This window comes from Balaenoptera acutorostrata, chromosome 1 (genome assembly GCF_949987535.1).
Source record: "Balaenoptera acutorostrata chromosome 1, mBalAcu1.1, whole genome shotgun sequence".
NCBI classification, from domain to species: Eukaryota; Metazoa; Chordata; class Mammalia; order Artiodactyla; family Balaenopteridae; genus Balaenoptera; species Balaenoptera acutorostrata.
In genome coordinates, this window is record NC_080064.1 from 6,183,229 (window position 1) to 6,207,077 (window position 23,849).

At 41.2% G+C, this 23,849-nt stretch overlaps 1 long non-coding RNA gene across 1 annotated transcript; it reads left to right on the forward strand.

Annotated features, from left to right (window-relative positions):
• The first annotated feature begins 1,690 nt into the window (after positions 1-1,690).
• Positions 1,691-20,729, forward strand: LOC130704603 (uncharacterized). Its single transcript, XR_009005019.1, has 4 exons — positions 1,691-1,854; positions 2,046-2,114; positions 15,759-15,884; positions 20,475-20,729. It is a non-coding gene; the product is annotated as an uncharacterized LOC130704603 (long non-coding RNA).
• Positions 20,730-23,849: the final 3,120 nt, after the last annotated feature.

Below are 23,849 nucleotides of genomic sequence, written 5' to 3' on the forward strand. Positions count from 1 at the left end.
CTGCTTGTCCAATGACATATTTTTGCCATGCTTCGTGTTACAAAGCAGAGTCGAAGCTTGGTATCATTTTAAGGGGCAGGGGGGAGTGTAAAGCTATAAGTGAGGCAAAAGAAATGAATTTGAAGGACAGGAAAGCACACATCCTCTTGGACCCCTGTCTCTAGGATGGAAAATGACTTTGCAGTAGTGCTTTCTGTGCAGTCAGAAGGGAACTTGTTTCCCAGCTGTTCTGCTGTATTTTCCTTATTAGTCTTTGCTCCCACGGTCTAAAAGCAAATACCGGATCTTAGCGCCTACAGTCCTGGTGGAGAACTGCACTTTCTGAGTGACTCATAGGCCAGAGCAAACCACCTACTGTACCAGCTGGACATGTACCACGTCGGCTGCCCAGAGCAGCTTCTGCTTCAACTTGACCTGGCTTGCTTTGCTTTGGACTGTTGCTATCACCTTCACGGGATAATAACAATGGGGTTTAAACACAGATACTTTGATTCATTTTTCCTCAAATGTAGCTCTCAATCACTGCTAAGAGATCTTGGAAGACATATTTTTTTTTTTTTTTTTAATTTTTATTTATTTATTTTTTATTTATTTATGGCTGTGTTGGGTCTTCGTTTCTGTGCGAGGGCTTTCTCTAGTTGTGGCAAGTGGGGACCACTCTTCATCGCGGTGCGCAGGCCTCTCACTATCGCGGCCTCTCTTGTTGCGGAGCACAGGCTCCAGATGCGCAGGCTCAGTAATTGTGGCTCACGGGCCTAGTTGCTCTGCGGCATGTGGGATCTTCCCAGACCAGTGCTCGAACCCGTGTCCCCTGCATTGGCAGGCAGATTCTCAACCACTGCGCCACCAGGGAAGCCCTGGAAGACATATTTTATCTTGACTTTCAACTGAGGATGCTTTGAGGCCAATGTAATTGACAATGACATTGTTGAAAATTCTGATGCATGTCCTTTGGTGTGTAAATGATGCATTCCTTGAAAAATAAAGGTTGTGGTTCATTTCAGGCTTGATTATTATTTGCTACTGCTTCATGATAAGTATGAGATGAGCTCCCTTTATTAGCACTTGTCCTTTGAATGGGGTGATCTCTTATCTCTTCTGTCTCCCCCTCACCTCTCCTCCGATCAAAGGCCAGTTCTTGAGATTTCTTTAGAGACAGGAAAAATGTAGTTCCTACCCTCAGAAAGCTTTCTGAACCTGTTGTGGATATTTAACACAAAAGAGTCATAGAACCACAAAGGAGTACAAATAAGATGCAATTTCAGAGAAAGGAGAAATTATTTTTGCCTCCACTTGGACCCTAATGCCTGTGCCTTTCGGCCTAGTATTTCACTTGGCTTTAGTATTGTTTCCGAAAAATTGTTCTACTGGATGATAGACACCTTGAGTTGGAGGCTATCTTATGTTCATCTTTCTATCTCCTCTCTATTCTAGTACATTCAGCAGCTCCCCCTCCCCCCCTCACCTCCTCACCAATCCTTCCACGGGACACAGCTCTGTACACATAACAGGGCTTGGTAAGCATTTACTGATGTAATTGAATCAGGGAAGGCTTTTTTGAGAAGGTGGAGCTTAGGTTCTGCTTTAGACAGAGAGGGGCCATTGGATGGTGATGGGCTGCCCATACGTGAATCATTTGTCCTGGGCCTTGAGAAGAATCTGGAAAGTCAGAACAGAGTGGAGACGCACGCTTGGTGGAATGATCACAGCAGAACTGAGGGTTAATTTGAAAAAATAAGGGGTCAGGGAGGAGGCCGGCCAAGATGTTTTGGAGCATAATTGTGGTATTAGGGCAGCTCATAAAATAAGAGAGCTTCCAGAGGTGCTGTGGTCGGGATGCGGGCCACATTCATGGTATTTCTTTTTTTCCCTATTTCACACCCAGGACACTGTCTTCTTCTTCAATTGTTCCTTAGCACATTTATTATATTCTTGGTGGTGTCGAGGGGTGGGTGAGGTCTGTTAATATGATTTCATCATTCCTTTCTTTGCATGTGTATGTTTAATTTATTCATCAGTCTGTTTTGGAATTGGTTTGTTTTCAGGAAAGAGGTTGAATGCATTTTGAAAAACTATTTGAAAATTGGATTGACACCTGAAACTAACACAACATGGTAAGTCAACTATACTTCAATTAAAAACAAACAAACAAACAACAACCACAAGAAAATTGGATTGAGAACATTAATGTTTCTTTATTTTTTTCCTTCTTTTCTTTTTTTTTTTTTTTTTCTGGGAAGAATCCTGGCTGGTTTTGTAGAAACGCCATGGATGAAAAAAAGATATTGTTTAAAATCAGAAAGATATCTAGCTTGGCAACTGCTTGAGATGGGAAAAGCAGGAAAAAGTAGCAGGTTTGAGGAAATGAGTTTCCTTGTTGACAGTGCTTTTAGGACACTTAGGAAGCGATAGAAAGAGCCATCTGAAGTCAGGGCTTGATTTCAAGAGAATTCGGAGCTGGAAAGAGATTCAGCAGACAACGGTAGTGGTTAGAAGTTGGAGATGGTGTCAGGAGAGCATGTGGAATGGGGTCCTTAACTGGAATCCACGGTGATTTGGTGATTAGGATTCAAGGCTCTATAACCAGCAGAAATTATAAGCAATGGTTTCTATGAGTTTCCACTTGGCGTGCTGGGGGAGACTGTGTCAGTAACTTTGATCAGACTCTGGGAGGTATCCAAAGGTTAACGAATCATTGGTGTAGAATGGGAATAGATAAGAGCGAAAAGGTCAGACTCTGCGGGGAAATCAGCATTTAAGGAGGAAGCAGAGAGGAGACAGGGAAAGAGGCCAAAGAGATAAGGAGGGCAGAAATCTATCTTGGAAGTCAGGAGGATGTGGAGAGCCTGATGTCTTGAGGGCAGGGAGGAGGGACCATTAGGAAGTCATCGGTGTGACTGGAAGGGGTGTTGTGATGAGTAGAGAACGGGAGTCAGGAGCAGGGACTGTAAGTCCAGACTTCTCTTTCTGGAGGGTTGACATTTGACAAAAGTGAATATTTACTGAGTTCCTGAGAAGGGCCGGGACCTGTATCATTCAGTGTAGACACGAATGTGAGCAAGGTAACATAAGCTTTGTGCTTGTGGATCTTAGGGTCTCGTGGGAGAGAGACGCTGATCAAATAGTGACCCAAAGTAAGTGAATCGTCACAAACTGAGTCAGGCTTCGGCGGGAGGAAACACGGTGCCCCGCACGGAACGTGACCTCATCTGGGGTCAAAGAAGGGTCCTGAGGAGGTCTGAGCTAGGACCTGAAGGACGAACAAGAGTAAAATAGTTGGGGGTAGGGGCAGGGAGAGGAATATTCCGGGCAACGTGGAAAGAGGGTGGAAAGAGCCAAGGGGCGTGACGGGAGTCCCTGCTGGGTCTTTTAAATGATAGGGAGGCTCTGAGTCTGAGAACAATCCGGAGACTGCTGATGTGTGGAGGGTGGAACGCAATCAGTTTTTCGTTTTGCAATCAAGAGTCCAGGTGAGAACTAATGATAGCTTGGACCAGCATCCTGGCAATGAAGGCAAAGAGAAGCAGATGGATTCAAGAACTAGGTTGGAGCTGAAATTAGTGCCAGAAGGTAGGAGGGAGAACACAGTGATTTAGGAACATCCTGCACAAAGTAAAGTTTTTTTTTTCTTCAGGGGCTGAGTGCTGGAGCTTAATTGTAGGCGAGGGAAAGACCAGAGGAGGGAGAACTTGAAGAAATCAAAACCGGCAGGGGATATATGGCAACTAGAATCAGAAACACAGAACCCTGTAAGGCGAGGATAATGTATAGGTATGTTTATAGTTAGAAAGGAGCCAAGTTGAGGCTTGAAGGCTTGATCCACAAAGAGGGGTTCTGATGTGTTAGGGGTGAGGCTGTAGCCATGGAAACAGTAGGGCAGCGTCAGCTCTGGAGGAGGAGCGGTGTAAGCTCCGAGATGGCTCCTGGAAGGGACATGGTTGCCATCCGTGCACGTGCACGAACATTGCCTCCTTGTCCCTCGCATGAAAGTCCATGATTGTTATTTGTTTGTTTTAATTGTATTTATTGATTGATTTGGCTGCGCGGGTTCTTAGCTGCTTGCGGGATCTTTTTAGTTGCGGCACGCGGGATCTTTTTAGTTGCGGCATGCGAGATCTTTTTAGTTGCGGCATGCGGGATCTGACCAGGGATCGAACCCGGGTCCCCGGCATTGGGAGCATGGAGTCTTAGCCACTGGACCACCAGGGAAGTCCCCGCAAAGTCCACGCTTAAGTTTTACAATTGGAAACAGAGTCAGGGAGTTTTAACAGTCCAAATGTCAAGTTGGTATATTGAGCTCTATTAAGCAATCTTCTTTCTCCTGAATCCACGAGGTGGTTTGCTCTACCACTGGGAGCAGGGTTGGTTGGGGGGTTAGAGCAGCGTGAGGAAGGGAGTGATGTACTCAGAGACTTGCTTTACCACTTGGGAGAACTGGGTCATTTTCTTAGAGATGAGGTACCTACACAGCCTGTATTACAGATGGCATGTTAATTTCCTTTTAATTCTCACAGTGTGGTCCAGCTTTAGGAACACCACTGACTCCAATCTATCTTTAAAAACAGACTCATTTTTTAAAGTTTAATAAGAAAGACACAATGAGAAATTGTGTGTCAGATCTATCAAGCCAAATGTGCTTTAAAAAAAATTTTTTTTTTTTTAATCAGTTTACAGTGTGATTGATTAAGTGTAAAACATATATTGGACTTTTTTGGAAAAATCAATATAGATGTTCTTTTTTTTTTTTTTTAATTATTTTTATTTATTTATTTATGGCTGTGTTGGGTCTTCGTTTCTGTGCGAGGGCTTTCCCCAGCTGTGGCAAGCGGGGGCCACTCCTCATCGCGGTGCGCAGGCCCCTCACCACCGCGGCCTCTCCCGTTGCGGAGCACAGGCTCCAGACGCGCAGGCTCAGCAATTGTGGCTCACGGGCCCAGTTGCTCCGCGGCACGCGGGATCCTCCCAGACCAGGGCTCGAACCCGTGTGCCCTGCATTACCAGGCAGATTCTCAACCACTGCGCCACCAGGGAAGCCCCCAAAAATTTTTTAAATTTTATATTGGAGTATAGTTGATTTACAATGTTGTGTTAGTTTCAGGTGTACAGCAGAGTGATTTAGTTATAAATATATCTGTTCTTTATCAGATTCCTTTCCCATATAGGTTATTATAGAGTATTGAGTAGAGTTCCCTGTGCTCTACAGTAGGTCTTTGTTGGCTATCTGTTTTATATATAGTAGTGTCAATATGTCAATCCCAATAAATGTGCTTTTTAATGTCCTAATTCAGAAAAAGAATTAGAGTTCATTGGCCTTTGAAAAAAATGATCTGAAGGGATTAATGTTCATCTCCCTTCCTTTTTTAAAAAAAAAAGTATACCTATGGAATACCCATTAGCATGGAGTATGTTTTGATTGCTTTTTTAACACATCAGATTCTTATCGCAGAATCTCTGAGTGAATCTGCATATCTGTGATGTCTCCTACGCTTTTCCAGGTTTGAGTAAAGCTCAAGTCACAAAATGACTTTTCTCTATAAATGCATGTTTTTTGAAGATCAGAGGGAGACGTGTGGTCTGAGCACACCATGTTGATTTAGAAATGAATAGCACAGTACTGGATGGAGGAGTGGCTCTACTTGGCAATTTTGAAATAAATGCAGCTGGAATCATTTTCGATTCAACCCTTGGCAAACCTTCAGTGTGTACGAGAAAAAAAAAAAGCAAGCAAGCAAGCTATGGGAGAGGTTCAAAGGCTATGCTCAGTGGTCATCACCCTATCTCCTAGAATTGCCAGTAAACGACAGGTCAGCTCTGTGTCCTGCTGAGGTCCAGTTAGCACTCGGGGAAGAAATTATTATTATTAAATGAGTTAATACAAATAACTCCTGAGCATAGGGCCTGGTACATTGTATTTAATGAACATTTGGTATTATTGTATTTAGAAATTATTAGTTAGAATTATTCACTTCCTCAGATTCAATTGGAAACACTGAACATTCCTTTCACATGTGAATTCATGGGTAAGAAAGATTCCTATGTGTGCTGGAAAAGGAGGAGGAGGGTTTAGGGAAATTGTCACCAACACTGGACCCGAAAGGGTTATCATCATGGACCACATTTCCTTCCCTACACATGTGGTCTGCTGGTTCTAGACCGAGACATCCAAGTTTTATACTATGCACGTTCAAAGACAACCATTCATCACTGGGAAAGTGTCTTTTACTTCCATCCAGCTTTGAAACATATTTGCGTATTACAAAGTTTTCAAGCAGTCACAATTAACTTGTAGAACCAGATACGTTTAGCAGCCGATGAAGTCTCCACCTTCTGGGTCTGATTCCTTTCTGAGTTCCCAGGAAGACGAGATTTTGGAATTATCCTCGTAGGGCTGAATTGGACCTTTGGCGTTTCCTGTTCTATACGGGGAACCAGAAGCTTTCTGAATTATCTCATAGGACGTTTCCTGATCTGTGAATCTTTAGAGCATGAAGATCATGTTTTTCCCTTCATCATCCCCTGATTCTCAGTCTCCAAGGAACACGTGTGTATTTCATTACAACTCCACTGTTTCCCGCATTCAATGATAAATATGTGGGTTACAGTGTACACATTCATACAGAACACCAAAGGTTACCAGTGCAGATTAATTGCTTGTTGCATCATTTTACTGTGGGGCTGATTCACTGAATCAGTTTATTTAGCAATTAAATAATATTAAATAAGGCAACTGTACCAACTTACGCCAGCCCTGGCTTAGCTGACTCTACCACCTCCTCCTTCTAATCAGTAGCTTGATAGGGTTGATCTGTACTCACAGGGATAGGCCTTGACTAGGAGATATAGCGTGAGATCCTTAATGAGACCGTGTCTCTACTAAGGGACATCTAGAACAAGAGGAGCCTATGAACCTAAAAATATAGGCAAGGCTCTCTTGTTAATAAGTCCATTTTTACTTTTAAGGTTTTGCGTGTTCTTCTCTTGCTCTTGTTTACTTGATCCTTTGTTGTTGAGATTACATTGTTTGATTCCTAACTGCAGAATGTGGGTCTCCTGCCCTGTGTCATCCTGATCAGCAAAAGTCATCTTATTTCACTTTAGTCGGGTCAAATTACTGACTACAAAGCTCTTTATGTTCAGTTACGAACAGATACATTTAAACTTAAATCAAAGTTAAATTTAGTTTATTAAAAATCGGATGTTTCCAACATTTTACTTTTACAAGTTTCAAATATACAGAAAAGTTGAGAAAACTGTACAGTGATCACCTCCATACCCATCACTTAGAGTCTACAGTTAGCATTTTAGTATATTTATTTGTCATATAACCATCTATTCATCCATCAAGCCATCTTTTGTTTTTTACTTTTTATTTTGAAATAATGTTAGACTTAATAAACATTGCAAAAATAATACAGAGTTCCCAAATATCCTTCACCAGCTTCCCCTAAGGTTAGAATCTTGCAAAACCATAATGCAAGGTTGAAAATTGCATTATGAAATTGCATTATGAAAATTATGAAAATTAACATTAACATAACACTATTTATTCATGAATCTACAGATCTTATTTGAATGTCATCAATTTTCCCACTGATGTCCTTTTTCTGGTGCAAAATCCATCCAGCAGCCCACACTGCATTTACTTGCTGTGTCTCCTAAGCCTCCCCCGATTATGATAGTTCCTCAGTTTTTGTATTTAATAACCTTGCCTCGTTTGAAGTGCACTGGCCATTTATTTTGTTAAACATCCCTCACTTTGGTTGTGTCTGAAGTTTTCTCATGGTTAGACTGAGACTGTGCACTTTTTACAAGAATGTGATTATACAGGAGTGATGATACCTTTCTCAGTTCATTGTATTTGGTGGGAGGGTATGTCACGGCACGCTCTCTAATGATTGATTACTGATGCTATCTTTTATCACTTGGTAAGGGGCTGTCTGCCAGCTCTCTCCACTGTAAATTTACTATTTTTCACTTTGTAAATAATAAGTGTTTTGGAGGAGATACTTTGAGACCATGCAAATATCCTGCTTCTCCTTAAATGTTCACCTACTCATTGCATTGCAGGATTTTGCCTGCAGCAGTTATTCTGTGGTTCTCAAGTGGCAATTTTCTACATCCTTCATCATTTGCTGGAATTTTAAAAAAATGTTTATTTATTTGGCCGCGCCAGGTCTTAGTTGCAGCATGTGGGATCTTCGTTGCGGCATGCAGGCTCTTAGTTGAGGCATGTATGCAGGATCTAGTTCCCCAATTGAACCCGGGCCCCCTGCATTGGGAGCGTGGAGTCTTACCCACTGGACCACCAGGGAAGTCCCATTTGCTGGAACTGAACTGTAAGGAAGAGATGTTCCTTCTTCCCCATTTATTTATTTATTCAATTATTTATTTATATCAGGATGGAGTCAGGGATGTTTATTTTATTCTTTGGGTTCTAATCCAATATTATAATTATTTATTTTGTGGCTCAAGTTGTCTCAGTTTGATCATTGGCTGCTCCTTTTGGACTAGCTCCTGAGTCCTTTTAACATGGCCCGGCATTTGGGGGAGCATTTTCTTACTTTCTGGCACTGCAAGATGTTGCAAGCTCACTTTGTATTTTCCCTCTTTTTTCTAAGGAGCTTTGGCTTCTTTAATTGGAGAATGGTGTTTAGAAAGCAAGATCTGGGCACTAAGTGTGCTTGTTGTTATGGGGGTGTCATTGCTTTCAGGCCGTCTCAGCAGATGGAGCTAGGACATATATGTAGATTAACACCTATACATATCTACATTTCTGTATTTATCCATCTCTGTGAGTATATATGTGCATATATTCATTTATATCTATATGAAATCATGAATTCATACTTATGCCTTTAGTCCAATCCAGCACCATAGGTTCATTCTGGACTTCCTCTTTATTAGTAATTTCTCTCTCCAGCAGTGAAAAAATTGGTTCTCATTATCTGCAATATATTTACTTATTCATTCAGCCCTAGCATACACATAAAGTAGTTTTGGAATTGCTAATCCATACCTCCGTGAGAAACACATTTACTAACCCACGTACAATATCTGTATACGGTTCTTTTTGTCTTTAGCATTCTAGCTTATAGACAAAATACTGTTTTCCAAAGTTCCTTAGCTTAGTTCTTTTCTTCACCACCCTCTTCAGTGTGATTGTGTTACTCATTTCTAGTACGATTAGGTTCATTTGTTACTGTTTGTATTCCATTTGGGGTTTCCTCCACATCTTGATTGATTTTATTTTATTTTTTACTTTTTAAAATATTTACTTGTTTATTTGACTGTGCTGGGTCTTAGTTTTGGCATGCAGGATCTAGTTCCCTGAGCAGGGAAGTACCTTGATTGATTTTAAATATTTATATTTATTATTTGGTAGGGGCAATATGGGAAACTTTGCTGCGATTCTAAAGTCAGGGCTGTGTAGAAATACACGCTCTTTCCACTGAATTCCATCTACTCCTTGCAGGTAACCAGTCTCATTTGTTTCTGATTTATCCTTCCTATGTTTATTTTACAGAAATGAGCAAATCCATGAACATTTCCACATATCCTTTCCTTTCTCACATGAATCTTACTTTTTGAGGTACTTCACAGTAAGTTGCAGCCATCAGTATACTTCGCCCCTGAACACTTCAGCATGTCCATCATTAACTAGAGTTCAATTTTCATGTATGGTTACATTTCTCTCTTTATTTCTTTTAAGGTAAAATTCACATGCAATAAAATGCACGAATCTTAAGTGTACCCCTGGGTAAGTTTTGACAGATGTACGCACTTGTTAATGCAAACCCCTAACAAAATGTACAACATTTACCGTAACCTCATAGTGTTCCCTCAGACGCCTACCTCCTGCTCCAGCCTCTGAGACAACTGGTATTCTCACTTGTTTCCACTGTTGGTTGCTTTGGCATGTTCTGGAATTTCATATAAATGGAACCATATCATTGTATTCTTTTGTGTAAAGCCTCTTTCACGCAGCCCAATGTTTTTGAAATACATCCATGTTGCAGTATTTGTTGCTGTTACTGCTGGTAGAGTTCCATTGTTTAAACATACCACAGTTTATTGGTAATCAAGTTTTGAAATGCAGGGATAAAAAGTGAAGGTTTCCTGTGTATGTGCAGTTAGCCTTTTTTCATCTGGTTCTTCAGATTCTTCTGGTGTTACAGGGGCCATGCTCCATGCATTTTAAATTATTTTAAATAATTCAGCTCTATACATACTGCCTTTTGCATAAATGCATGGTGTTTTTCTGTCAAAAAGCTCAGTGTTAAAAGATGATTAGACTCTCTCTGTATAGGCCGATAAATATCCCTTATGATATTTAATGTTGAAAAATTCATCCAACAAAAATCTGGTTCAGTAATTATTTCTTGAACATGTATTATATGCAAGTTACTGTGTTGGGCGTTTGGGAATACAGGCATGAAGCAGACAGAGGGCTGTTTGGTGGATATTTTAGGGCACTCAAGATACATGAGGATGCCATCAGAGAGAACTTTCCTTGAAGACTCTCAATCATCATCTCATTGGTTTCCTCCAAATCTCATGAGACATGCAGTAATCGTCAAAACCAGTAGTTCTGATGGTAACACCATGCGTTGGTGTTTGTAGCTGTGGTGCAAGCTCTGGGTTGTGGACTGGGAACAGGGAACAAGTGAGACCAAAATGAAACCCAACATAGGGCCCAGAGCTCTATGGCCAAGTGGAAGATGGCACTGGGAAGCATTTAGTCCCCTGGCACCAACTCTCAGCTCTGGAGGCAGCTGCCAAGATGCGATGGGAGCAGAGTCAGGGCTGAACCGGCAAACCAGTGCTGTACCCACCTTGATTTCATGGGGTGGAGGGGGGCATACACAGTCAGTATCCGTATAAAGCGACAGGCCCCTTCACCTCTTATACGTGCACAAAATAAGGTAAAAGGGTGGCTAAATAATTTGCCTGGGGACACACCATGGAAGGCACCCACTGGATGCTGAATTTAGTTGAATAGGTGTGTCCATTTATTTTTGTTTTTATTTTCATTACTCTAGGACATGGGTCAAAAAAGATCTTGCTGCAATTTATGTCAGAGTGTTCTGCCTATGTTTTCCTCTAAGAGTTTTATAGTGTCCGGACTTAGGTCTTTAATCCATTTCGAGTTTATTTTTGTGTATGGTGTTAGGGAGTGTTCTAATTTCATTCTTTTACATGTAGCTGTCCAGTTTTCCCAGCTACGTGTGTCCATTTAAACCTCTCTCCCTCTCTCTCTTTCTCTTAAAAATCTTTTTGAGTAAACTGTAAGAAACTTTTTGGTAGAATACAGTAACTTCTAAACTTGGAAATGGTACATTCTTTTTTAATAAAAAAAATACAAACTGAAATGGAAATGACTTTCTTCCAAAACACTTTAAAGAAACATATTATCATGTGGAATCTCATTTTGAATGAATCAGAGTACAGTAAATCTCCAAATATCCACTTAGCTGTCTGCTGTGGTTTCCTAAACAGGAAAATGACTTCAGCAGGATGGTCTTTTCCCCTGGATCCACAGCAGGCAGCTTTCTGTGCTGCTCTGAAAACATTTTAATTCTTCCCCAAGTACCATGTTTCTTGGAATTATTCACCGGAAACTAATAGTATTCCGAGTTTTAAACTCATTCCAACCACAAGTGACTTTGTAATAGTGCTTAGCAGTAGTATAAAAAGGGATCGAGCACAGTTTACGACAGCATTAGTCACATTTGCATGTAGTAACCCCCACGCAAAGATGTGTGTTTCTATTCCACTGTGGTCACTGAACGGATGTACTGGGTTCTTGACAACACCCAAGATAAATCAGTACAATGTGTTGGATGGTGTTAAGTGCTAGCGGAAAAAAAAAGTAGGCAAGGACAGAATCTTAAGCATGCTGGGCTGGAGGCAGGAAGGCAGTTGAAATGATATATGGAGTGGTCAGGGAAGGCATCACGGAGGAGGTGACATTTGAGTCAAGACCTCGGTAGTATGTGAGTCATATGGGCATCTGGGGAAGAACATTCCAGGCAAAGGGAAGAGTATGTACAAAGACCCTGGGGCAGGTGTGTGCCTGAGGAACACAAGGGCACAGCTAGAATGTAGTGACCAATGGGGAGAGTAGTTGGGGATGAGGATAGAGATGGAACAGGGGCCACATCATAAAAAGCCTCCGGGTAAAGACTTTGGCTTTCACTCTTAATGATGGAGGACGCCACTGGAGGTTTTTGAGCTGCGAAGTGACACGACCTGAATTGTGTCTTAGCACCCGAAGCAGAGAGAGCAGTTAAGAGGCTCTATTGAACCAGAGAAAGAAGAACAGAAATTCTCCTGAAGAAGGGAAAGACTGTTCCCAATGTTTAGAGACAGGTCAGGTCTCCCCAAAGAAGAAAAAATAACGCACGGTAATTGTTCAGATAACTGAGCGTTTGGGGATTAAATGTGTGATGTTATTTTTAAAAGATAGCATTTAAAAAAACAATGCCCTGCTCTTGGTTTTTTGTTGTATCTTTCAGAGCACACCATGGGGAAAGATAAGAAAGCATCGCCTTCCAAGTACAGCACTGAATTAGAAGACCTTGTTTCCACTTTTGGTCTTATTTTGACCTTGTAATATCCTAGGGCTGATGACATAATCTTTCTGAGCTTTAGTTTCCTCAGTGGAGACATCATTATTAATTACTTTATGGAATTACTATGTCAGTTAGTAACACATCAATAATCTGATGGTCATAAAGTAACTCTGAGTGTCTTTGAAATCCACATGACAGAGAACTGTGGTGGGGACCCATTAGTGTCGTTATTATAAGAAACACATGACATTTTAGCATGAAAAACGTTCACGGACAGGAAAAACCGCGGGCGGGCAGGAGGAGACTGGTGTGAATTTGGAAAGAAATGGGTGGTAAGAGGGATGACATTGAATTTCAGGACATTTCAATGTATCCGACCAGGGATTTTGCAATGCTACTTATAAAGGGACAGACATTTTAGGAGAATGAAGGAAAAAGAGAGAGTGTGTGTACTTTAGTGCATCACCTCCTGGTACCAGAATATTGGCACTCAGTACATGTGACACCTTCTCCCTTATTAATACTCTGTTCTTATCTCTGACTAGGATAACTTGTATTTTTTAAATTTTTAATTAAATTTTTATTTTATATTGGAGTATAGTTGATTTACAATGTTGTGTTACTTTCAGGTGTACAGCAAAGTGATTCATTTATACATATACACATATCCATTCTTTTTCAGATTCTTTTCTCATATAGGTTATTACAGAATATTGAGTAGAGTTCCCTGTGCTGTACAGTAGGTCCTTGTTGATCATCTATTTTATATATAGCAGTGTGTATATGTTAATTCCTGACTCCTAATTTATCCCTCCCACCCCACTTTCCCCTTTGGTAACTGTAAGTTTGTTTTTGAAGTCTGTGAGTCTGTTTCTGTTTTGTAAAGAAGTTCATTTGTATCATTTTTTTAGATTCCACATATAAGTGACATCATATGATATTTGTCTTTCTCTGTCTGACTTACTTCACTCAGTATGACAATCTCTAGGTCCATCCATGTTGCTGCAAATGGCATTATTCTATTCTTTTTTATGGCTGAGTAATATTCCATTGTATATATGTACCACATCTTCTTTATCCATCCGTCTGTCGATGGGCATTTAGGTTGCTTCCATGTCCTGGCTATTGTAAATAGTGCTGCAATGAACATTGGGGTGCTTGTATCTTTTCAAATTATGGTTTTCTACAGGTATATGCCCAGGAGTGGGTTTGCTGGATCATATGGTAGTTTGATTTTTAGTTTTTTAAGGAACCTCTATACTGTTCAGATAACTTGTATTTTTGTGCAGCATGTTCAAAACACTGGCAAGGTTGACCTCTAACATGTATGCCATGGATAATTGTAGGCATATTGAAATGTGTGATATTTGTTTTCCTTATTACACATTAATTTCTCAAAGAAAACTGTGAAATCTCATATAATTGGCTGCAACTTTGGATGAATAATGAGGTGGACCACGGTGTATCTTTCTTCCTTCCTTCCTTCCTTTCTTCCTTTCCTTTTTTTTTTTTTTTAAGTAATTCAGAAAGCCTTTATTCTGTTTTGCTATCTTTTAAAGCAGGATTATCTGTCCAAAGAGTCTAGAAAATTACCTCTAGTGTTCCCAGCTGATTTTGTCTGGACTGTTTCTGTGAGATGGTGGCTTTTTCTTAAAGACACAGGATAACTGGTGTGACCTTGGCTCTGAGGAGGGCACCAAAGGACTTCTATGAATTGGGGTCAAGATGTCTGTTGCTCTGACAAGGCCCCTTAACTGCTTTGTTTATTCCTTCAACAGCTATTTTTCAATCATATACTATGTTAGGTGCTGCAGGGCATAAAAAAGATGACTAAGACATGGTCCCTATCGCCAATGAGCTTATAATCTAACAGGGAAATAACTCTCAGATCAGGCAGTTGGTGATATGTGTCATGAGCGGTCATGAGCGGTTGGGGGGTGGAGACAGTCCCTGCAGCTCGGAGGATCAGGGCTGCTTTGTGGAAGAGCTGATGTCTGGGCAGCTGGCCGGCAGTGCATTCAAGTTCAAGGAATAAAGAAGCCAAGTGATGGTTGGGTAACGCTTCTCAGAGGGGTTGCACCTGCCAGGTGGGACTTCCTGGGCACAGAGAAGACAAGAGGAGGACATTACAGGCCAAGAGCCAGGCCTGAAACCTGATAGGTGTGTTACAGAGGGGTGGCCATCAGTTATCCTGGAGCGAGGGAGTTCCAGGAGAAAAACCTGGCCAAGTAGATTTGGGCCGGATTTTGTGGGATCTTAGTTCCCAGACCAGGGATCGAACCCCTTCCCCCTGCATTGGAACTGCAGAGTCTTAACCACTGGACTGCCAGGGAAGTCCCTGGATTTTTGTCTTTGAAAGTCAGGCCGAGGAGTTTGCAGACAGTGGGGGGTACTAACGATCTCTGAGTTGAGCCGTGACATTTGCAAAGGGCATTTTGGGGACACAAAGCCAGCAGTGATATATGGGATAAACTCGAGGGTGAAGGAAAGCCGAAATGTGGAGGCTCTTGTAATAGTATTAGAGGTGAGGAGAGACGATCAGTGGGGAGTGAACATACCAGGAGAGACGGGCAGGGATGAGATGTCAAAGAGGAAAATGAACACGACTTGGGTCTTTGAACTGTGAAAAGCCATCCAAATATCAGGGATTACTGAAGGGAAGGAAGGGGTAACGATTTCTCCAAGGGGTTGAATCAATGTGAAGCTGGAATAGGGAACATCCTGGAATAGGGAAGTTGAGAGACGTCATCTCAACCTGGAGAATTATCATCAACTCAAATTACCTGGGTCGTGGAGACCAGCCTGCTCTAGGTTGGGTCCCTTGAGCCCTCTAGGTGTGTGATTAATGGGACCGTGGTGTTTCTCAACTCCTCATCCGCTTAGAGCCATCTAATCTTGACGAACGTGATCAGATGTCTGGCTCCTGCCGTATGGATGGATTTCCACGGGTTGTCTGTGTCAGCTTGGAAGTGAATGTTTGTACAGCTTTGGTGGAGAATAAAGGTCATGTATATACGTGCTCATTTCTAAATGGGCTGTAATTATATTCACAACCCAGGACTCCATGACTCACCTCTGCCCTTATTAACTCCACCCAATGAACTGCCTCTTTCATTCAAATATGAAGTCACTCCATCCACTTTTTAAATCTTGGCAGAGATTTAATGATAACTCTTTTTTTCGAAGGGAATCTAGAAGTTTGAATGCCACCCTCTCATGAGAGTCCCCAGAGGGAGAAACATCCGCTCCCCAGACATGAGCTGGTTCTGTATTTCTCTCTGAGACCCAGTGATTTCCACATCATCCTTGGAGGTGAGGAGAAGGGCAAAAGGACCTTACATAGTGAGTAGGTTTGACACATTGAACTTCAACCAAAGATCAAAAAGCATAGTGGAGGGCTTCCCTGGTGGCACAGTGGTTAAGAATCCGCCTGCCAATGCAGGGGACACGGGTTTGAGCCCTGTTCTAGGAAGATCCCACATGTCACGGAGCAACCAAGCCCGTGCGCCACAACTACTGAGCCTGCGCTCTAGAGCCTGCGAGCCACACTACTGAGCCCGCGCGCCACAACTACTGAAGCCCACATGCCTAGAGCCCGTGCTCCGCAACAAGAGAAGCCACCGCAATGAGAAGCCCGCGCACCGCAACGAAGAGTAGCTGCCGCTTGGAGCAACTAGAGAAAGCCCACGCGCAGCAACGAAGACCCAACGCAGCCAAAGATAAATAAGTAAATTTATAGAAAAAAAGGATAGTGGCGATTTTGGTTTCTTAATCTAAGTAGATTTAAACTCCTGGCGAGAGGGAAGAGGTAAAACAAATACGAACGTAACATCCTGCTTTTAGCTCTGAGAGAGGCGGTTCACAGGAAAAGGCTATAAATCAGAAGGGGCTAGTAGCTCATCCGTGGTCAGTAAAAGCGACATTTTCCACAGGAGAGTGAGCTGAAGTCGGGGAGGCAGGAAAACATCAGAATCCCTCCAAATTCCTTGTAAACACGTCTCCATGCGCACTTGTAGGGTATTTACCATGGTTAGAAGGTTGTTGTCCGCACAAAGCAGACACAGTTTCAGCTCTTTCCATATAATAAATCTATTTACCTATCATAGTTGCTAAGGTTATTACAAGCGTTTGCAGATGGGTGTTTAGAATGGATGTGCAATGCTGTCTTCACAGATACAATCTCTGAAACTAGTATCTTTGGTAATGACACTGAGAGTGTTTTTTTTTCTCTGGATAATAATGATTTTCAAAAGACTTTAACCATGAAACACCACAAACAGAAAGTAAGGATTCCCATTTGCTTTAAGATTCACATCCGCTAAATATTCACGGGGTGCTCACACCGGGCTTTCACATATCTTACCTTATTGAGGGACCACAGCAGCCTTGTGAGATGTTTTTATTGCCCCCATTTTTTTTTTTTTTTTTTGGCTGCGATGCGCGGCTTGAGGGATCTTAGTTCCCTCAAGGGATCGAACCCGGGCCCCCAGCAGTGGAAGCGTGGAGTCCTAACCACTGGACCACCAGGGAATTCCCTATCACCCCCCGCCCCCCATTTTAGAGATAAGGAAACTGAGGCTCAGGGAGGTCACATAACTTCCCTAATCTCCTACTAGTAAATGGCAGAATAGGGACCGAAGCCCAGGTCTTCAGGTTGTAAATGCTCTGCTCTTCCAATACTGCAGCCGTTCCATGAGAAAAAACCAGACACATCTCTAGGCTGATGGAAAAAAATTTACCTCTACCCTGAAGTGAAGGGAATTTAAAATCCTCTTGACCAATAGACTTCAGAGCTGAGGACCCTTTGGTTTCAAGATCCCTTCTCATCCACCCTTCCCCTTTTGGGGTTTAAGATCCAAAGAGGTTATCGCTTGGAAATCCAGTAAGCAAATCTTAGGAGATTTTCAGGCCAAATTGTAAAACCCATAATGTTTACATGGTCTAGATAAATTTTTATTGTTTATTTATATTTCAGTTTCCTAACTACTGGTAGTAAAACTGCCCTTATATAAACATGAAAAAAAATTCCCAACACTCAATATTATTTTTATCTGCCTACACGGTCTCCAAGCCTTTCCGACAGTTAAATAATATGTCATCTTCGCTACTACTGTCCTTTCTCACTTGTCCCTGAAATCGGGCAAAAGTCTAAGGTTACCCTGAAGTTAATGATTAAAATCTTCTCTGCGTGGACATTATTCATCATTTCTTGGGAACCTTCTTGGGTCATCCATTAGTTTCCAGTTGTGAAAGAGACTAGTGGAGATTCTTCAATATCCTGTGATAGTGTAGATTCTTAAACAGCGTGATAGAGATTCTGATCTCTTGAGAATCCCACCTGTGGTGATTAACAATGTTGTGTTAGTTTCAGGTGTACAGCAAAGTGATTCAGTTATACATATACATGTATCTATTCTTTTTCTGTAAATTAAAAAAAAATAAATTTATTTATTTATTTTTGGCTGCTTTGGGTCTTCTTTGCTGCACGCGGGCTTTCTCTAGTTGCAGCGAGCGGAGGCTACTCTTTGTTGCGGTGCGCGGGCTTCTCATCGTGGTGGCTTCTCTTGCTGCGGAGCACAGGCTCTAGGCACGCCGGCTTCAGTAGCTGTGGCACGCGGGCTCAGTAGTTGTGGCTCGCGGGCTCTAGAGTGCAGGCTCAGTAGTTGTGGTGCATGGGCTTAGCTGCTCCGCGGCATGTGGGATCTTCCCGGACCAGGGCTCAAACCCATGTGCCCTGCATTGGCAGGCGGATTCTTAACCACTACACCACCAGAGAGATCCCCATGTATCTATTCTTAATGGCTTTTTACCTAATGAACCACCTTGTTGGTCTCTACTTTTGAACACTTCCCCCTCTTAATTGGTAGCCGTGATGGTCAAGGCCAATTCCTCCTTTACCACGTTACTCTTCAACCAGCACCTTAGTTCAAGGGAACTACCTTCTGAAGAAAGATTCAGAAACACACAGATTTCTACCAAAAGAAATTTCTATTATTTTTTATCCCATGCCTGTGTTAATGCATTTTTCTACACATAATTCTTTTTATCATCCAGTCTCTTGTGATTCATTCAAAAGAAACCTAGAGCCAAATCAAGTTTTTAAACACATATTTCTAAGCAGTGTTTTGTGAAAGCTGACCTATTTTAAGATCACCCAAAGGTTATTTCAGGTCGGTGAATAAGAATATGTTAATGAACAGCAGAGGCTGCATTTGTTGATTTTTAAAAGAGAACTCAGATTTGGGGAGATTTTAAGTTTTTCTTCAGTGATTCATAATCAGTTTTGCAATTTGAAAGCAGTTTATGAGTCATCCAGTTTATGAATCTGTCGTCACGTCCTTGGGAAAGGTCTCCCTTTCCTTATGGCTTTTTAAAGTTTAATTCAGTTATCTGAAAGCTGTCATCTTAACCTCATTTGTCCTACTTCTTGAGAAATTTCACCTTTATTAGTGGGTAAGAAGGCCTAGAGACTAGTGATGTAAATTATCTGAAACATCCCTGTTCTGGCCTTATAAGTCACAGTTGAATGGATAGTTGTTTTGAAAAAACCCTGTAAAAATACCACTCCTAGTTTTTTCCCCCAAGTTCTAAATATGAATTCTCTGTTTTCAGTTATCTTGTTTCTGCCTCTGCATGCAATAAACTCTAGCCACCTGTAGGACAGTTGGGCCATACGGCCTTTTGCTAGGATGAAAAAGCAGATTTAACTGAAATTCTTCAAAAAAAACAAAACACCCGCTGACAAGCAAGGCCCTAGAGAAACGAAAATAGGCCTGACAGGTCATTTACAGTATCTCTGGATTCCGTTTTTGATCAGGAAATCAGATCAACACCCTTGCAGGGAAAGGTTCACTTGGTCACAGGTGGGGCACTTTAGTTAAAGTGTCTATTTCTTAGTCCATATTAGGCAACAGGAACTGGATGAAAGGCATTTATTTTTCATTCTGTGTCATTCAACCATAAATGACTCAGTTCTGATATTATTTACCACGCTCCACTGAACTCCTAGGAGAGGCAGCTGGATGGCACATGTAATGCTGATCTTATACTCTCAGTAGGGAAGGCAGTGAGTGACTAGTAAAGGGGGTACTTTTTCCTTAAGATATTAATTTAATAGCTGACTCACATCCCAGGGACTTGATTGACTCCTCAAATGCTTCATTTCTAAAATAATATGGGCTTAATCTAAGTAATTTTACTGTCACCCCTGGCAAAGCTTATTGAAGTTTAAGGGGGATTTTTTAAAAGTCACATTTGAAACCACATGGGATTGGAGAAACAAATGATTTAGTAGCAGCAAAAAATGCAAAAGTAGTATGAAATGTTAATCTAGCATTTGGAATGTCACCAGATCTCATTATTATTACTTTTTAAAAATAGACTATTTGTTACAGCAGTTTTGGGCGCACAGCAAAACTGAGCAGAAAGTACAGGAAGGCCATGTGCCCCCTGACCCCTCACATGCACAGCCTCCTCCACCATCAGCATCCCTCACCGGAGTGGTACCTTTGTTACAACCGATGCACCCACATTGACACATCATAATCACCCAAAGTCCATAGTTTATATTAGAGTTCACTCTTGGCGTTGGACAAATGTATATAAAGATATGTATCTACCATTGCAGTAGCACATAGAGAGGTTTTACTGCCCTCAAAACCTCTGTGCTCTGCCTATTGAGATCTTATATTTTTTTTTTAGTTTTAAATTTAATGATCTAAATATGAGTTAAAATCTAAAAATTTTTAAAAACACAAGAATCCAAGTGTTTAACTTAAAAGTAATGGTTGTTAAAAATCATTAATATTTTTACTTAAAGCATATAATATTAAATGTTAAATGTCAACATTCATATTAAGATTTCATTAATTCAGAACATGTGTCTGAAATTTACCTTTGCAGTAGCCATGAAAAAAATCTGTCTGCTGGGCTTCCCTGGTGGCACAGTGGTTGAGAATCTGCCTGCCAATGCAGGGGACACGGGTTCGAGCCTTGGTCTGGGAAGATCCCACATGCCGCAGAGCGACTAGGCCCGTGAGCCACAATTGCTGAGGCTGCGCGTCTGGAGCCTGTGCTCCGCAACAAGAGAGGCCGCGATAGTGAGAGGCCCGCGCACCGCGATGAAGAGTGGCCCCAGCTCGCCACAACTAGAGAAAGCCCTCGCACAGAAACGAAGACCCAACACAGCCATAAATAAATAAATAAATAAATAAATAAATAAATAAATAAATAAAATTTAAAAAAAAATCTGTCTGCTAAGTACGTTAAATAGTTTAAATGCCTGAGAAGCTTTCAGCCGAGGGACAACACCAACTATTACCAATCCCCTGCCACTGGAACTTAGCTAAAATTAAGTAAGCCAACAATAATAACAAAGGACAGAGAAATCTCTGAACAATCTCTAAATATTAGGGAAACAAAATTTCTAGTATTTCTTAATTACACACATTTCTAAATAACCCAGGAGTCAAAGAAGAAATCATAGTGGGAATTAGAAAGTATTTTGAACTAAATGAAAATGAAAACACAGTATATCAAAATTTGTGTCATGGGGACTTCCCTGATGGTCCAGTGGTTAAGAATCTGCCTTCCAATGCAGGGGATGCAGGTTTGATCCCTGGCTAGGGAACTAGGATCCCACATGTCGCGGGGCAACTAAATCTGCGTGCTCTAGAGCACGTGCGCCACAACTGGAGAGCCCGCATGCCACAATTACTGAGCCTGCACGCTGCAGCAAAATCCAGTGTGCAGCAACGCAACCAAATAAATACATAAATATATAAATAAATAAATATATTTTTTAAAAAATTTATGTCATGCAGCCAAAGCAGTGTTTAGAGGGAAACTTATAACATTAAATACATATATTAGAAAAGAAGTGTCTAAAATTCATGATCTAAGATTCCACCTTAAGAGACTAGAAAAAGACAAGCAAATTAAGCCAAACATAAGCATAAGTAAAGAGAAGAGTGGAAGCTAAATGAAATAGAAAATGGTAAAACAATAGAGAAAAATCAATGGAGCCAATAGCTGGTTCTTTGAAAAGGTTAATTAAGTTGATAAATCCCTAGCCAGAATGATCAAGATTAAAAAAGAAGAAGGAAAGCACAAATTACCAATATCAGGAATGACATCACCATGGTTCCTACAGATAATAAAAGGATTATAAGAGAATATTTTGAACAATTTAAGTCCCAGAAATTTGATAACTTATGAAACAGACATTCTTTGAAAGATACAAGTTACTGAAACTGACACAAGAAGAAACAGAAAAATCTTATATTGATTAAATAAATTAAATTTGTAATTTTAAAACTTCTGACAAAGAAGACACTGGGCCCAGAAGACTTCATTAAAGCATTCTATCAGGGCTTCCCTGGTGGCGCAGTGGTTAAGAATCCGCCTGCCAATACAGGGGACGTGAGTTTGATCCCTGGTCCGGGAAGATCCCACGTGCTGCGGGGCAACTAAGCCCGTGCACCACAACTACTGAGCCTGCATTCTAGACCCCGTGGGCCACAACTACTGCAGCCCATGAGCTTAGAGCCCGGGCTCTGCAACAAGAGGAGCCACCACAGTAAGAAGCCCGTGCACCACAATGAAAACCCAACGCAGCCAAAAATAAATTTTAAAAAAACCCAAAAAAACAGATGAGTTAATTGGGTAGGAAACACTTGAAAAAAAAAAAAAGAATTCTATCAAATATTTAAGACAGAAATAATTCCCCTCCTACACAAACTTTTGGAAAATAGAAGGAGAAGTAACACTTTCCAACTCATTTTATGAGGCTAGGATTACCCTGATACTTAAACTAGACAAAATTATTATAAATAAAGAAAACCATAAACCAATATTCCTTATTAACATAGAGGCAAAATCCTTAACAATACATTAACAAATCTCTCTTTCAATATATATAAATATATACTGAGAGGAAGAGAGACAGAGAGGATAATATATAGGGAGGATATATACCAAATGGGCTTTGTACCAGAAATTCAAGATTGGTTTAATTTTCAAAATCAACAAATATGACTCATAGAATAAAGGAGTAAAACTATGTGATATCTATGTTGGTGGTCCCCAAACCACCTTCAGATTCAATGATTCTTGAGGACTTGTGGTTCGGCATATAGTCATACTCATGGTTAAGATTTATTGCAGTGAAAAGATATAAACCAAAGTCAGCAATGAGGTGAAATCTGGAAGAGACAAGGTGTAAGCTTCCAAAAGTCCTCTCTCTGTTCTTAATTCCTGTAGCGATGTGTTGTCACAGCATGCTCGTTACTGGAGAAGCTCAGGAGAGACTCTGCCCAGGGTTTTTCTTGGGGGGCTAGTCACATAGGCAGTCTACTTGGCACATACCAAAATTCCAGACTTCCAGAACAAAAGCAGGTGTTCAGCATAAACCACATTGCTTGTACAAACAGTTTAGGCACAGTGAACCACTCACCAGTTCTGGGAACAGTGGGAAACCTCCCAAAACCTATGTCCCAGGTTGCAGCCAAAGGCTAACCTTGCAAACAGGCCTTTCAAAGGACAGCAGTCTCAGCCTGCCATGTTAACCCTTTTTTTACATGTATCTCCACAGATGGAGCCCACACACACACCCCAAAGACAATTTTGGACAAAATTTAGTACCCATTCATAACTGGTGGCAAACTGAGAATATAATGGAACTACCTCAATGTAATAAAGGGTGTCCACAGAAAACTAGTGCTAACAGTATCTTTCATGGTGAGACACAGAATGCTTTTTCCCTGAGACTGGGAAAAAGATGGGGATGTCCACTCTCACCTTTCCTATTCAACACCGTACTGTGCAATAAAGCAAGAAAAAGAAATTAAAAGTATACACATTGGAAAGATGTAAAACTTTTTATTCATGGACCACATAATCTTGTACCTAGAAAATCCCAAGAAATCTACAAAAAAAAGTGTCATTAGATATAATTGAAGTCAGTAAGGTTATAGGATTCAAGGTCCATATACAAAAATCAATTGGATTTCTATGTACAATACTTACAATGGGGACTTCCCTGGTGGTGCAGTGGTTAAGAATCCGCCTGCCAATGCAGGAGACATGGGTTCGAGCCCTGGTCCGGGAAGATCCCACATGCCGTGGAGCAACTAAGCCTGTGTGCCACAACTACTGAACCTGCACTCTAGAGCCTGTGAGCCACAACTACTGAGCTCGCATGCCACAACTACTGAAGCCCATGAGCCTAGACCCCATGCTCCACAACAAGAGAAGCCACCGCAATGAGAAGCCTGCGTA